Source organism: Aplidium turbinatum, chromosome 13, assembly GCF_918807975.1.
Source record: "Aplidium turbinatum chromosome 13, kaAplTurb1.1, whole genome shotgun sequence".
In the NCBI taxonomy this organism is placed as follows: Eukaryota; Metazoa; Chordata; class Ascidiacea; order Aplousobranchia; family Polyclinidae; genus Aplidium; species Aplidium turbinatum.
The window spans coordinates 4,273,729-4,291,532 of NC_137484.1; the positions used below are offsets into that span (position 1 = coordinate 4,273,729).

At 40.3% G+C, this 17,804-nt stretch overlaps 1 long non-coding RNA gene and 1 pseudogene across 1 annotated transcript; one reads left to right on the forward strand and one right to left on the reverse strand.

Annotated features, from left to right (window-relative positions):
• LOC145782372 (uncharacterized) lies at window positions 1–1,210 on the forward strand (annotated as a pseudogene).
• Window positions 1,211–2,958: 1,748 nt separating this feature from the next.
• LOC145781839 (uncharacterized) lies at window positions 2,959–7,779 on the reverse strand. The gene is made up of 3 exons (XR_014290789.1): window positions 7,752–7,779; window positions 7,452–7,634; window positions 2,959–3,065 (listed from the first exon to the last, which is right to left on the reverse strand). It is a non-coding gene; the product is annotated as an uncharacterized LOC145781839 (long non-coding RNA).
• Between the last annotated feature and the right edge of the window lie 10,025 nt (window positions 7,780–17,804).

Sequence of the window (17,804 nt, forward strand, 5' to 3'; positions counted from 1 at the left end):
ATGAGCAATTCATTGCACTCAGAAACGTATGAATCATCTGTTGCTTATCTTCAACGCCGAGTTGCCAGTGAAAGGTGCCCTTACTACCCCAACCAAGAAGACATGAACGATCTTGTCAGGGAACTGTCATTGACCAAGTCGAATGCTGAGCTACTCATTTCCAGAGTAAAGCAATGGGACTTACTGGATGACAGTGTTCGAATTACTTCACAAAGAAAGCGACATCGCGGCTTCTCAGTGTTCTACACGTTCAAAGATGATTTGCCCATGATATACAAGGACTCTTTCAGGCTATGGGCATTTCTTGCAATCCTTGAGTGGAAGCTTTTCATCGACAGCTCATCTAGAAGCCTCAAAGCTGTTTTGCTGCACAACACAAATAAGTATCCCTCCATTTCTCTGGCTCACTCAGTTTATATGAAAGAAGAGTATCAGAACGTCAAAATCCTGATGAGTGCATTAAAGTATGACCACTACAATTGGGAGGTCATTGGTGATTTCAAGGTGGTGGCTTTCTTGATGGGCCTTCAGAGTGGTTACTGGCTATATAAAATCTCCATGGTATCTTTGTCTCTGGGACAGCAGAAATACAGCTTTTTACGACAAGAAGAGGAATTGGCCTCTAAGAACCAGCTATAAACTTGGAACTTATAATGTAAAACAACAACCACTGGTACATGCAGCGAAAATACTGATGCCATCTCTACACATAAAACTAGGTTTAATCAAGCAGTTTGTTAAACAACTCGACACAGAGGGTGACGCATTAAAGAGCTGTTTCCAAAATTACCAGAAGCAAAAATCAAAGCTGGAGTATTTGTGGGACCTGAAGTGAAGCGACTGATAAATTGCATCGATTTTCCAGAGATGCTGTCTGAGGTTCAACGGAGAGCTTCGACTTCTTTCGTTTCTGTAGTTAACGAGTTCCTGGGCAATCACAAGGCAGAGAACTACAGGGAACTTGTCGATGAACTTGTGGATGCGTATTGCAAGATGAGATTCTGGATGTCGCTGAAACTACACGTAATTCATGCTCATCTCGATGAATTTAAGGATAACATGGAGGACTACTCAGAAGAACAAGGTGAAAGACTTCATGAACGTGTCAGGTCTTTTGAGGAACGCTATCAAGGACAGTACAATGAAAATATGATGGGGGACTATTATATGGAACCTTTTACGTGAAATTGAACTGACATATCGTCGCTAATTTTGAAAAAATGTTTCTTTTTGATTAAGTTATAAGTTTTGAGTGCTTTCAGTGACAGCGCAGGTTTGCTCTGTAACAATTTTGAGTAAAGGCCTATAGCACCAGGCATTAAGGCTTCTGTCTCATGTTTATGTAGTAAAATCGCCCTGCATAGCCTACATGTGTTCTTCTTTATGTAATTTTATAGAAATAGATTCTGAAAACAACATTTTCCTTTATTATTTTATTATGAGACAGCAAACAACAACAATTAAAACTAGATTTAACTCCATTCTAATGATTCAAAAAGATATAGGGGGAGCAAAAGCATTAACACAGCAAAATTAGACGAAAATATTCTAATAAATTGATCTCATAAAGTCAAAACCAAAGTTTGAACTTTATGAATGCTCATTTTTATTGATATAGGCCATACTAAATCAGAAAATAATAGTTTTAACCCATGGACAAATTTTGTGTTACATAGTGTTATCGTTCGCTTGCATCTTCCTTTCACGTACCAGCCTCAAGCACCACAACACTCACTTTGCAAGCACCAGTCGATTTAGTTGAACCATTTATAACTAAAAACTGCCTGTTTTGTGCCATTTCATTGGAGCTCGACAATAGATTTAAAGCAGTGGTTCTCAACCTATTTGTTTTGGCAGACCTCTTTTGGTGCCTTCAAAGCGGACCCCAAAAACTATGTTTATCTGAAATTTTGGTATATCGTGTCTCTTAATGGAATCAAATGTTGCATAAGTTTCGAAGCAACACAATTAAAAGAATCTGCTGAACTCGCGACGCACTTATGACGATTGATGACATTGACAAAGTTATGAGCTATATGTTGGTTTGTTGGCACACAGGATCAAAAATCAGTAGGCAAATCTATATGCTGACTTAAAGTTTTTTTTATAAATTTTAACAAAAATGAATATAATTTTGCGACCGTTACAAAGTATTTTTTATTTTTCATTTGTAGGCTATTCTATATTAATTCGTTATAATCCCAGTCATGGCAAAACTGTGTTTGCATTTATAAGTTACGCATTGATCAACAATCTGTTGTCTCAAAAGAAATAAGTTGAACATAACCAATTGATTTAACACATTTATGTGATTTATTTTGGTTAGGAAACCGAACCTTTGAAAATTCAAACTCCACACCAGTGCGTTGCGACGCACAGTTTGAGAATCACTGTATAATACACAAATAAAGCACAAAATAGTTTTAAAAATTATCAATCGTGCAGCCAAAGCGGAAAATTTTACGGAACTCCGTTGATTCAGAAGATAAGCCTACATTTAAAAAATAACCGTTTTATTTCAATCTTAAAAATTCCTTGCATGTCTCTAATTAAAGAAAATGATAATTTTTTGTGGAAGCGACCTTACAATTAATTATTATTTTATCGACAGTGTTAAAAAATAAACTGATTTGACGTCACCTGCAATGAAGGCTCATCTCGACAGCTATTTCCAGATCTCTGATTTGAATTCTATATAAAAATTTGAAAACAAAAGGCTAATCTGGCAAGACTGTATTTTTTTTAAAAACAAATTATTTAAAAAAATAGTTTTATGTATTTGCAACACTAGATGTCGTTGAAGGGAAGTGACCCTCGAACCTGACAACTTACTGACAACAACTTATCATTATCGCAACGTTGAAATTATCAGCAACATTGAACTTTACGTTGATACAATGTTGTTTATCGCTGATACTTCGTCGTCGTCATTTAATAAACAACGAACGGATAACATTAATTTAACGTAAAACAACACAATATCAAATAAATAAACAACAAAATATTCAATCACGTCGATCCTTTTGGGTGATGACGTCATCATAGTCAACCACGATCTTCAACTTCTATAAAAGACAAAGCGAATAATTAAATTAAAGAAGTTTCCACAACATTGATACAACGTAATTTACTCTAGATGTTATGTTAGATAACCTTGATACAACGTAATGTACTCTACATGCTACGTTAGATAACGTTGATACAACGTAATGTATTCTACACGTTATTTTGGATAACATTGATACAACGTAATGTACTCTAGATGTTATGTTTGATAACGTTGATACAACGTAATGTTCTCTACATGCTACGTTAGATAACGTTGATACAACGTAATGTATTCTACACGTTATTTTGGATACCATTGATACAACGTAATGTACTCTAGATATTGTTAGATAACGTTGATACAATGTAATGTACTCTAGATGTTTTGTTGGATAACGTTGATACAACGTAATGTACTCTACATGTTATGTTAGATAACGTTGACACAATGTAATGTACTCTACATGTTATGTTAGATAATATTGATACAACGTAATGTACTCTACATGTTATGTTAGATAACGTTGATACAACGTAATGTAATCTAGATGTTATGTTAGATAACGTTGATACAACATCATGTGTTCTAGGTGTTATGTTAGATAACATTGATACAACATAATGTACTCTACATGTTATGTTAGATAACATTGATACAACATAATGTACTTTCCATGGTATGTTAGATAACGTTGATACAACGTAATCTACTCTACATGTTATGTTAGATAACGTTGACACAATGTAATGTACTCTAGATGTTATGATAGATAACGTTGATACAACGTAATGTACTCTACATGTTATGTTAGATAACGTTGATACAATGTAATACACTCTAGATGTTATGTTAGACAACGTTGATACAACATCATGTGTTTTAGGTGTTATGTTAGATAACGTTGATACAATGTAATGTACTCTAGATGTTATGTTAGCTAACGTTGATACAACATCATGTGTTCTGGGTGTTATGTTAGATAACGTTGATACAACATAATGTACTCTCCATGGTATGTTAGATAACGTTGATACAACGTAATCTACTCTACATGTTATGTTAGATAACATTGATACAACGTAATGCACTCTAGATGTTATGTTTGATAACGTTGATACAACGTAATGTACTGTACATGTTATGGTGATGATGATGATGATGGCGTATGAGCGATCTTTCCAGGCTAGATTGGAGGGCAGGAAATCTTCAGCCACTCGGCAGTCTCGTCGTCCAGGATTCTCAGACCATGCGCACCGTGTGGAGGCCGGTGGGTTAGGCAGTGATGGATGACATGGTCTGCGGTCTGTTCCGTGGCACCACACTCGCATTCTGATGAAGGAGCCAGGCCCCATTTGTGCATGTCCGAACGAAAGCGGCCGACGCCAGTTCGCAGGCGGTTAAGCCTGACCCACGCAAGCCTTGCGAGGGACATCCCTGGTGGACAGGGATCGGCGTCGGGTATGAAGTCACGGAGCGTGGAGGTGTGATTTTGCCACTCCGTGTTCCACATGTGGTTCGTCCAGTGTGCCGCACTTAAACTAAGTTCTTCTGCGTTCTTAAGGAGTTGTTGTGCGGCAGGCACAAAGGGGCGTCTTGATTTCAAGCGCTGCTTTATAGGTGGTGGTCTCTTGAGTGTTGCATGGAGGAGATGGTCGGGGTCCAAAGCGCGGCGAGCGAGAGAAATCGTGGCTCCTTTACGGCGTAGCTCAGCGGGTTGGATGCCTGCTAGGATGGGTAGGCAGTCCGTTGGAGTGGGACGCAGGCATCCAGTCACAGTACGCAGTGCGTCGTTAATGGCGGTATCAATCTGGTGGGTGTGAGAACTACGACACCAGACCGGCGCGCAGTACTCAGCGGTGGAATGAACAAGGGCTAGGGTAGCTGTACGAAGAGTTTTAGCACCAGCTCCCCAGCCGGAACCCGCCAATCGCCTCAAAAGTGCGACGCGTGTAGATAGTTTTTTGCGCAGTGACTTCAAGTGCCGGCAGTACGTGAGTGACCTGTCCAGGGTTATGCCGAGGTATGTAGGTTCGGCACAGTAGGGCAGGCGTTCCCCATCAATCTTGATGTTTATCTCACGCTGTGCCTCCCGGTTGTTAAGGTGGAAGGCCGCCGACACTGTCTTTGGCTTGCTGAGCTGTAGCTTCCATTTCTGGAGGTATGCTGATAGTGTTTGCATGTCTTGGCTGAGGTTCCTCTCCACTGACTGCCAGTTTCCTGCTGAGTGCAGGAGTGCCAGGTCGTCTGCGTAAGCATACTTCCTGGAGGTGGTGGGGGGCAAGTCGTAGGTGTATATGTTGAACAGGAGAGGAGCCAAGACTGAGCCCTGTGGGACGCCGTTTTTAAGTCGGCGTAGTCTGCTTCGACGACCGCTACCGGTTGTGAGGGTAAAACTGCGGTTTTGCACAAGTTCCATCATCATATGGACCATGTGTCTGTCAGGGAGCAGACGGAGTAACTTGCAGGTAAGGCCGCTATGCCATACGGTGTCATAGGCAGCCGTGAGATCAACAAACACGGCGCCAGCCTTCTTCTTAGCCGAGAAGCTGTCCTCAATGTCTTGGGTCATAAGTGTGACCTGATCTACGGTTGATCGTCCGTGTCGGAAACCAGCTTGTTCACGGGGGAGCTGCGGATCTATTATTGGTTCGACACGGGCGTAGATGAGTCTCTCGAGGATCTTGAAGGGGATGCAGAGCAGTGAGATTGGACGGTAACTCTTCGGGTCCCCTGGGGGCTTCTTCGGCTTAGGGACTGCAACCACAAGGGCTCTTCTCCAGATTCTGGGAATTCTCAGGTGGCGCAAACAGCAGGAAAGGAAGTCTTTTAACCAGGACTTTAAGGAGGCAGCAGCATGGAGTATCAACTCCGGGCATAGGTGGTCAGGGCCCGGGGCTTTACCTGGCTTTATGTGCTGGAGGGCGGCGGAAAATTCTTCCGGGGTGAACTCACCCGAGATGTTGTCCCCGTCTGGGGTTGTTACCCTCCAGAGGTCCGTCATTTCTTGCAAGACGGATCTATCAGATTCACGGTCTCTCGATTTGTATTTCCCGTTCTCCATAAGTTGTGAGGCGATGGAGTTTGCTGAAACGGGACATTGTTGACGAGAGGCACGTGATCTGCCAGTTAGGTTGTTCAGTGTACTCCATGCTATGCGGCTGGAGTGCGTGAAGTCGATTGATTCAACGGCTTCTGTCCAGCGCTCCTTCCTCTTTAAGTCCAGCCTTGCCAGCAGAGCTGTGGCTGAGCTGTTGGTGTCATTGCCCTGAGGGGCGTGGAGGAAGTCGGAGTAGAGGCTTTCGCACTCCTTATCCCAGCACGGTATGTAGGTCTTTCGTCGGCCGCGGGGGATGGATTGTTTTGCCGCTGATGTTATTGCATCACAAAAGTCCTGGTAGGCTTCTTCCACGTTGTTGGTGTGAGGGGATGGGAGATACTGTGTGGCTTCATTGGTGAGGAGGCTATAGTACTCCCAGTTAGCCATTCTGAAGTTCCATCGATTAACAGGCTTGCTCGGGACAGGCATTATGAGCGTTGGAGCCGTGATAATCGAGGGTCGATGTTGGGACCTGGAGAACTTCTCTAGCACACGTCTGTCCGGTTGGCAATTATCGGGGTCATCACTTGCGAAAGCCAGATCGGGGTTTGTACCAGTGTTCCAGCGTCCGGAGAAGAAGCTCGCTGCACCCTTGGGATCGTGCAGTAGGGTGAGGTTGTTATTGGCTGACCATGAGGCCAGGCTTTCTCCGTCGGTGTTGGTGGTGTTGTAGCCCCAATCAACGTGGTGGCAATTAAAATCGCCAGCATAGAGGCTGGGTTGGGGGAACACTGGGATGGCTGTTGGTGTTAAGCGTGAGGGTGGTGGCTTATAGACATTGATGATGTGATAGCCTGATATGTCTATGCATAACCACTCTATCTCCGACTGGGCACTGGACTGGTCTATTGGCGTCCAGCTCAGTTGCTCATGGACAAACGTGGCGAGGCCGTGTTTCCTGCTGATGGTTGCGCCTGCGAGTGTGAAGTTGGGTAATACCAACTTATCCACAGATGTGCAGTGGGTCTCCTGGAGGAGAATAACGAGGGCCTGATGTTTTGTGGCCAGATACTCGATGATGCTGAGCTTGCTGGCCGTGATGCCCTCGGTGTTCAGCTGCAGTACGGTGGGTCGTCGGTACTTTTCGACAGAGGAGCTGCCGCGCCCTGACAAGGGCGTTTCCCTATCCACCCTGGGCTGAACCTGGGCCTGGTTTGCTCGAGTGTGACAAGCTTCGTTTCGCATATCTTTTCTCAAAGATATGGTACTGACGGGAGGGACCACGAGAAGGTGCTTGTTCTTCCCCCCCCATGTTATTCCCCCCCCCCCCTGTTATGGTAAATAACATTGATTTTCAATTCTCACCTTATTTTCCGACCGATCAAGTGCTTCCTTCAACATGGATCGTTCCATCGCGTTCGCAACTCTCGCCCTCCCATCACCATCATCGAAGCAATTCCCCAACACAACTTTCTCCTCAACTTTGCCTATTACCTCAATGACATCATTGACAGATAAGCGGTTGTCTTGGAGATTCATCTCAACAATCTAAACACAAATAATTATGGTGCAACAATTATCGTTGAATCAACGTAACAACTTATGTTGATGCAACCATAGATCAATGTAATTAAACCTTGGTTATAAAAGTTAAACATGACTCACCGATCCAGGCATCGATTTGATCGCCTCATTCACTGGACGGAATTGGTTTGAAGTCATTTTGCATCCGGACAATTTGCAATCGAACAGATCAAGCATTCCAATCCGCCCTGGCATTGTTTTGAGGAATGACTTCACCGCATGGATGTCATTCCGAGTGGTGGAGGCAACCATCAACATTCTCCCTCCATCAAAATTACGTCCTGCGGCCATGGACACATCCCCGTCGTTGCTTTCCCTCAGGATTTTGCTGATGGCGATTATGGCGAGTCGACCATAGTGATCTAATAATGCAGAAATAATATCAATCATTATTAGCATGGCTAAACAGGTTGTAATCTAAAACCACAGTTTGGTTCTAACCATAAAATAATAAAACATTGAATACAAGTTGTTTACTTACAAAAACGTCAATTTATTTACCTCGCAAGCAAACTAAAAACAATTATTTTGAACAACAAAGTAGCTATTTGCCATGGTTACGATCAAAAAGCATTCTTTCTTGGCAAGTGTTGTCAGAGTTGAAAATAGTATTGGGGTTAGAGCAAAGGTTAAACTTGTTCATTCTGTCCAAGACTTCACAATTTTCTAAATTAATAGGTTTTGTTATCAATGTCTTTGAAGTTTTCAAGCAGAAGTGCCTATCTGGCATCTCTGCATGGGAATGGTAGCCACAGCCTTGAACAAAACTTTCAGGTTTGAGTCAAAGTTCTAATTTGAAAAATAACCTGGGCAGTCTTAAGCTAGCTTTGCATTTAGAAACAAAACTTTTGTTAAAACATGAAATTAACCAAAGCTTGCAAATTGAAATAAACTTTGATTTCTCTTTCGATAAATCTTCAAAGCAACTTCACAACTTGATCAAGAAAATCTCCCGATCAGTCATTTCTTGCTCAAACCTAATCCCAGCTGATGCTTTTTGTTCCACACTTAGAAGAGAAGGACAGAAACAAACTTTAAAACATTTCTCTGAAGAGACTAAGCAGAATGATGCCTGAATTGAAAGCTGAAACCAACCATTTCTTTCATGCTTCTTCAACTTGTAAAACCAAAATGACTGTCGCCCGCTGATTTGCGCGGGAGTTTTTGTGCAGAGTTGTCAAATAAGTTTCATTTTAAAACGTAACGACAAGGTAATTGAAACGACAAACAGTTGAGTAATGTTGAAAAAACTAAACCACTTGGAAAATAATACAAAATAATTTCATATTTTATCAAAAATAGAACAAAAAATATAACCAAGCTGTAACTTTTGAAAAAAATGCGCACAAGCTTCAAAAAATGCGAATTTAATCTTGCAGAAAAACTGCAAGTTTGGCAACTTTGTTCACAACCAACACAAATTGTCGTCTGTAACTTTGCGCGGGAGTTTTCTGCGTAGTGTTTCAGAGAGAAAATAGTAAACAACGAGAAATTTAGGTAACAGTTTGTGCCAGGTAAATTGATTGTTTGAATTTTCTATTGAAATTACTTCAGATTAGATAATTTCTAAAATGTATTTCATAAATATTCTATTTTCAATTTCTATAAAAAGGGCCGTTTACAAAAAACTTAAAAAATGCAAACCAACAATTTGACAGAAAGCTTCCTTCACTTAATAACGAATCACCAAAAGTAGACGATCAACAGGGGAGTCTGGGGACCCTTCCCAGAACATTTTGACAAATATACCTTAAAATTGGGCATTTTAAGAGTAGCCTACTTTCAGCCTGAAATAGTAGTAAAACTTTGTCAAACGATGCTGTTACAGAGTTTGAAATATCTAATTTAAATATTTTATGAAGAGGGTGAACAATTGCCACTTTTTTCTCTTCTCCTCGATTACGCCTCTGGGGCAGTGTCATGTTAAATGCAACTCGTAACTAGATTAAAAAAAAAACATTAAATCCTGATTCTGGGATCCTGAGCTACTCGTGCGCTAAATCAAGACATTAAAAAAACACATTATATCCAAAAAATATGCGATGTTTTCAAGTTCCAATCCATTGGAAAGGTTGCAGGTCCAAAAATCATCTAGGGCCGAGCCGAAACATACCACCTGGACCTCCTTGTTAAAACTACTGACTATAAGTGAGATGGTTGACAAACATTTAATAGCTTGTGATTAGTCAGGTCATTGCAGAAAATTTTTGTTGAGCTACTAGACCACTTCAACTTGAAAAGTTATCGCTCGCTGACAGAAATGAGTACTGTTGCCTGAATGTGACTTAGGGACCAAGATTTTTCAACTTTTGTTGTAAAGCTTACTTGTTGTGCTTTTATGCTTTCCGCGCTTATATCTAAACTAATAATTGCTGCTGGAGCCGTTGTTTTCTAACCTGGCTGATTTTATTCACTTGGTAATTTTTCACTTTTGGTTCGTTTTTAACTTGAAATTAAAACACTTTTTAAAAACAAAAACCTACTTAAACGAAAACCAATGCAATACTGGTTTCAAGTCCCCTAAACATAAGCCACATCAAAATTGATAAAACATCCTTTGCAAAGCAAGCTGTGTTGACTCGGTAAAAACATTTACTTACTTGCAGCAACTTCCCGAGTTTTATCATAAAGCGCTGAAATAAATATTCCCCGTTTTTGCCTTTTTTCACCTGAAAAAAATCACACCCTCATGAAAACTAGGGCTTTCAATTGTCACCGTTGCAGACGTACAGTCTACGCGTTATCGTTACCACAGTTCATGCTTTCACTAACCAGACTAGTCGCGGGAAAATAGTCGATATTTGTGCAATCACTTTATTTCTATACAATCAAAGTCTATAAGATTGTCACCAAGATGCGAGGGTAAACAAAAATATTATTGCTACAACTATGCTTATTGTTTACATTACAATGTCAAACAGCACATCAGCTTCATAAAAAATCACTAAGAGTTCTAAAAATAATCTCTCTAACCTACTGAAATTTTTTAGTTTGCAATTTGTTGTAAACTTTTGACGAGCAGTATGCGTACAGATCTGATTACATGTTTCCTTATTATTGGATGCACAATTGCACATATGCTATACTCGCACACCTCACCCTTTCAATGTTGGTCTGACATCAGCATTGATTGTTACGTCAGTACCACACTTTCATTAAGACGAAGCAACTGTTTCTATTTGTGAGTTCCTGAACAGACAAGTTGGTTGGTTTGAATCTTTATCCTTGAACCGAAAAAGCTTCTGATAGCTTATTCCTACAAGTTTCGCATACTTGTAGAAGCTTTGAACCACTGCACCTGGCCGGTTACCGAGACTGACAGAGTAAGTTTTCCGCTTGTTGAAGTCTTATCCGTGAATTCTTAAGCCATCCACTAGGTGCTGCTAAATAGGCAGCTATACTCAAATACGTTGCTCAAGCGCATACTCCGAGAGCCGAACCAGTGTCGCTTGATCGTGAGGTTTCTTCAGAAAAACGCAGAAACAATCGAAATGAATTGACAATGCTCTTATTGTCTGTGTAGTTCAATCTTACTTTGTGGGGGATGGGAAATTGGTTGCAATCGTTGTGAAGGTTTGACTGTTCTTCTAGACAATTCTGCAACAGCACAAATAACGACAAAAGTTATTGATTGATTGATTGACATTTTATTTGTTGCGAGTATAAACACACATATTCAACAAAATCGGATAAAACAAAAGATAACGTAAAATGTATTATGTGTGAATACTGCAACGGGTGGCTGCGAAGTGACCTGGAAGGTCTTCTAGTCGAGCAGCCACCCTCAACAAAAGAAAAAGTAACAAATTAAACATCAATGAAGCGAGGCAAAAGAATCTAAAACATAAATTTACGGTATAATTGCTTGAATGAACACAAAATACATCATCTAATAAAAGTTCTACATAGTCTTGAAGCCATCATCATTGGGTTTTTTTTTCATTTCAAAAAACATCATTGGTAAAATGATAGTAGTAAATTTTTATAATTTTTTTTAAATGAATTAGGTGATTTTTTTCTTATTTCCAATGGGATTGAATTCCAAATTTCCACTCCTGTATACTTGAAACTACGTTGAAGTTTTGAAGATGAATATTGAGGAACATAAAAATTATCCTTGTCAATTGCATTTCTGGTATTGCGAGAATGAACATTTTTTGCTTTTTTAAAATAATTAGAAAAAGTAGTTGGTAGTGAACTGTTTTCATATTGGTGCATTAATTTTGAAGTTTCGAGTTTGAACAAATCTTTTATTTTAAGGACATTTAGTTGTTTAAAATATGGAGTCACGTGATCCGACCATCGACCTACCGCGACTATTTTTATTGCTTTGTTTTGGAATGTTTGGAGTTTGTCGGCATGTGTCTTAAAAGTGGAACCCCATATTGTTATTGCATATTGTAGGGGAAGGTGGGGTTAGTTGAGTCATGTTTCAGATTTTTCCTTATATTTTTTTACCTATTGTAGATACACCTATGAAACTCTAAGTGAAACAAAGGTAATGAAGTATGCTTGCTACTACCCATTTATTAAAATGTTATTTCATGTTTAATTGCCATTTTTATTACCTCAAACATAGAGTATCGTTTGACTCAACCAACCCCGCATGCAGGGTTAGTTGAGTCAGTGGGTGGGGTTAGTTGAGGCGCAATGGCATTCATGAGATGCATAACTTTTTGGGTCTATATTGGGCACCGCCCCCATCTGGCACCTCTGATCTATACCATCAATGAACGTTTATTGTATTCAGGAGTGGGGAATAACCTACTTTGTACTGTAGGCCACAAAAATTATTAACAATACCAGGCGGGCCACATGGCCCCAAATTCACCAGTTTCAACAGTTTTTCCCTGAAAAAATAGTCTTCACTGCAACCAGACCCAAATTTTCCTCGGTTATTTTACCCGACTTTATGTCGTTTCTCTAAGAAAATAAAAATAGATCTTTACCGCAACCAGGCCCTAATTTCTCTCGATTTTGCCCTACTTCATGCCATTTCTCTAAAAAAAGTCTTCAAACCGCCTAGACCCAAATTTCACACATTCTATCGAAATTAGTGACGTGAAATCTAATACTTTTCATGCTTTTCCCGCGGGCCACATTGTATTGCTTCGCGAACCAAATTTGGCAAAATTAGAAGTATTTCCATTGGAGACACATAAGTGGTCTCTGAACTAGCTGAATTCCCAGCAGGAGATACGCTGGAACAAGCTTGATGTGCAGCACTAATGTTGGGCGTTTCAAAGGTTGTGGACAACTGATCCGTGTGTTCATTGATTTCTGAAGCACAGTTTTCAGCTTGAATCCCAACACGTAACTCTAAAGGTCGGTTGGTCATTTCTGATGGAGCAAAATCTATGTCAGTGAAAATGTCTCTGTACACAGGATATATCCCTGTTGTCTCAAAACCGGCAGCAATATTTTTGTGGGAAAAAGCATTTTCATAGGCTTGGTTTGTAATGCCAGACACATCATATATACTACAAACCTTTCCAGGATTATTTGTTTGTTTGTTTGTTTGTTTGTTTATCTTTATCCTGCATTGCGGGAAAACGGACTTGAGCGCTATGCATCGGTGTACGCCTTCCGACGTACACCTGACCCACGCTGCAGCCGACGGCAATGTCTGTTTCCAGTTGTCTACTCTACTTATGACTTAAATTTGGTACTACCCATTACTCGAAATCGATCACTGGGTAGAGGCAATTATCGTAAAGTTTCTTGCCCAGAGAAACAACAGCAAATGCGTTTATTTGCCAGGAACTCAATGCTCTGTTGTAGTAGGCCTTAAACGGGCCATACACAGGCACATAGCCCTGTCCAAAGGCTGTAATTAATGAGATGTGTGAGCCTGAGGGTGTAAAACTAAATGGAAAAATAGGCCTAATGGATAATTTTAATCAAATAATAGCTCATTTTGTCCAAGTAACTGATTTAATAATGCACGTTTAGCAATTCAAATTCAGAAGTAAGATTTCAGCAGCCTGCAACTTGAGGTAGGGTGAGTTGAGTCACTGCCTCAACTAGCCCTGCAGCTATTGACTCAACCAACCCCAATCCTTCCTCGTGACAATTATTGAACATATTATCTATACGTAAAGCTTTATCGGTCTTACACAAATGTACTATGCTTAAGATAGCTATAAACTATATGAAACTTTGACGCTATCTTCGCTTACGCCTAGCATAGCTTCAGTATCCCGATCAACTTTGAGCTGAAAATATTTACTTTTTAGTCCAAAAAATGGCATTTTGCTGACTGTATAACCTGTATAACTTGCACGGCTGCTAAAGCAAGACGGACGCAGTTACCCATAATGCTTATTGTTTCTAGCAATTAATCTTCACGAAGTCATGCTTGGCTGGTCAGAAAACAATGGTGACTCAACTAACCCACTGACTCAACTAACACCACCTTCCCCTATATGAGGATGCACAAGCGAGTGATACAATTGAAGTCTTGTTTTCGGAGGAATGAAAGATTTCAGTTTATACAAGATGCCGACCGACCGAGCAAGTTTCAAGTTTATATCATCGATGTGGGGTTTAAACGAAAGTTGATTGTCAATAGTTATTCCAAGATATTTAGCGTGGTCAACTATTTCTAATTTATCACCGTTGTAGAGAACATTGATTTTATCAAGATTACTGTAGTTTTTTTTTTGGCGGAATTACTAATAAATTTGATTTGAAAGCATTGATAGTTAACTTGTTGGCATTTATCCAGCTACTAGTTAATTACATTGTTGGTTTATTGTGACGTTTATTGCGACAAAACGAAACCTAGGCGTAAAGTTTGATATTTTAATTTAAATTGTGGTAGGACCTAAAAGTTTAATATTTGAAATTATTTTTGGCCCATAACCATACATGACAGCACAAAGACTTGATAGGTTTGAAAAAACTTTTACTTTGTAATTGTTACGAGAAATAAAAATTCAAACCTTGTTTTAGTTGAAGTTTATAAACACACTTAAAATCATTTAATTGGTTTCTTACTTAGAAATACTTTTCTTGTGAAATATTTCAATTTTCTTATTGCGGATTGAGGTGTTGACTTTTGAGAAAAAGTTAAAGCAATTGGGGAGATGATTGAGGTTGATTTGAAGCATTCTGGGAAGACGAGTGCGGTTGATTTGAAGCATCCTGGGAAGACGATTGCGGTTGATTTGAAGCATCCTGGGAAAATGATTGCAGTTGATTTGAAGCATCCGGGGAAGATGATTCAATTTGATTTAAAGCATGGCATTCTTGAGGAATAGAATCTTGCAAGAGATCTGAAAAGCGAGAAATAAAACTGTTAACTGCCTCAGTGTGCCGCAGCACAGTAGGTTGCAGCGACACTAAGTGTGCCATGGGACAACTATAATGAGAACATAACTTGGAATGCACACTTCATTCAAAGGCTGGTTGATGTGCTTTCATTAGTCAGCACGAAGTGTAAGTCAAAAGTTCTATGAAGTGATTCATATGTTCTGCTTTTAAAATTAAAGTATTGAATGCTGCTTTGAAATGCGTTGCTAAAGCGATACACAACTCAAGAGCTAGAACAAATATAATACAATAAATTTAAACAAAATAATATTTCCAGAATTTTTTCCTTATTATTGGATGCACATATGCTATACTCGCACACTTCACCCTTTCAATGTTGGTCTGACATCAGCATTGATTGTTACGTCAGTACCACTCTTTCATTAGGTAGGCACTTTCACAAGCAGATTTCTAATAAACCACGAACCAATCAGAAGCTACGCTGTTCATGACGTTATCAAGGTTGCGTTTGGGAAGAATAAAGGAAAAACGCAAATTCTAGCTAAATTAAATCATCACTTTGCCATCGGTTGACTTGGCGCATTGGGTTAGCGCGGTGGTAGTCACCACATTGACGTGGGTTTGATTCCCACCTCTGCTACAGCTCTTTTTTCTTCTGTAATTACCAAACAAAGTTTAAAGTAATGATTAATTTCCCTGGCTGAATGCTGGAATGGTCACAATTCGACAGATAACGTAGCATCTGATTGGTTCGTGGTTGGATTGGACAGAAGTCCATGGATTGGATATCTGCATGTTAAAGTGCCTTACCTTTCATTAAGACGAAGCAACTTACTGTTTCAATTTGTGAGTTACAGAACAGACAAGTTGGTTGATTTGAATCTTTATCCTTGGGCCAACAAAGCTTCTGATAGCTTATTCCTACAAGTTTCGCATACTTGTAGAAGCTTTGAACCACTGACACCTGGCCGGTTACCGAGAATGACAGAGTAAGTTTTCCGCTTGTTAAAGTCTGTGAATTCTTAAGCTATCCACTAGATGCCGCTAATTAGGAAGCAATCCTCAAATACGTTGCTCAAGCGCACACTCCGAGAGCCGAACCAGTGTCGCTTGATCGTGTGGTTTCCACGTGTACAAAGTCAGGCGCTTAACCAACTGAGCTAACTTGGCGGATTTGACTTATTAGAGCTAATGTGATTTATGATTTTGCATATGATATATGATTATTAAAATTATGAGCTAGCTAGCTATTATGAGCTAGTATAATTTAGGATTTCGCAAGCTAAGTATGATCAAGGCATGCCACAATACAGTTGTAAATGAAGAACCGAAGACTAATATTGTTCTGTAGCTATATTGTTCATGTAATTAAGTTGTCTTTTTCTTGGTTTCATTTGTTTTTATCAAGGACAATCACAGCCAACAAGGTTAGAAAAAAAATAATTAAACGTGAACGTGAAGACGTTGTAGATGTAGATGGGTTAAGTTTATTTAGAAGGTGATCATGGTTCGTCTGTGTCTTGATGTACTGTAGCATTACTGGCTAACTAAAACCCTTTGTTTACCGTCGGGACTTTGAAGTCCCGCTGCGCAAAAACGCTTCCCTTCAACCCCGAAAGATTTGAGAAACATTTTATTCTGTTTAAATGTTGTTAACAGAATATGTTCTTACTTGATAGAGGTGGCAAAGACGTTGTTTGCTGGAAAGATGTTTGTGGTAAAGAGAAGTCAATTGAAGGTTGTTGTTGGTTGGTTGCATGACTCGAAGAAGCTGAAAGAAATAAACATAAGAACTTATCGAGTGCACAGAGTGTCACTAAGTGACATGCACAGCCGTGGCCAGACACTCAATAGCACGCCTGACAAGACACATCTGATTGTGGACAGGAAGACTTTCTTTTTCAATTTTTTATTTAGCTGATTTAATTTAATTTTTCCACCATTGACATAAACCTAGATATGAAAACAACAACCATGGTCACTGTTATCACTTAAAATAATTGGATAATTCGTTAAGCTATCATCTTTTGATCATCAATAAAAGACAACATTCAATAATAAACAAATTATAAGTAACAGAAGTTTGCTTCAATGGCTCATTTTGAGTTCACCGACTTTGGAAACGAAGAACCAACAAGAGCAAGCAACGCTGGTTCAAGTATCGACCTGTGCAGTTCGTCGTCGTCGTCGTGTGAGCGTCTGGGGCCGAGGGTCTATCTTTTTACCACCCCAGATTTACGATGTTCCCGGACTACACTGGAAGGCTACTAGAGAGCAGCCAATCTTTGGTTTCATCATCCATGACACGCAGACCTTCCACTTCGTTAGGTGGCTTGAAGATGGAGCAGTCATTGATGATGTGGTCTGCGGTCTGCTCCTCGGCACCACATTCACAGGAGGAGGAAGAGGCCATTCCCCACTGGTGCATGGTTGAGCGGAAAAGCCCGACGCCCGTATGGAGACGGTTGAGGCGCACCCATGCCTGTCTTGGTAGTGTTAGACCGGTGGGGCGTGTGTCGGCGTCGGGGATGAACGAATAGAGTCTGGTGGCGCTTGACTTCCATTCAGAACTCCATTTATGGTCCGCCCAAGCAGCCGCAGAGATGTCTTGTACATCAGCTTCGTTGATAAGAAGTTGAGCGGCTGGCACAAATGGGTGTCTTGATTTCAGTCGACGGGGTGCTCGTTTGGGAGAGCAGAGATCTTGTGGTGGAGAAGGTGGTTAGGCTCCAGTGCCCGTCGACCGAGGGACAGAGTGGCTTCTTCGCGACGAAGCTTAGCGGGTTGGATGCCAGCGAGAATGGGGAGATTGTCCAATGGTGTGGGACGCAGGCATCCGGTCACTGTGCGCAGGGCGCT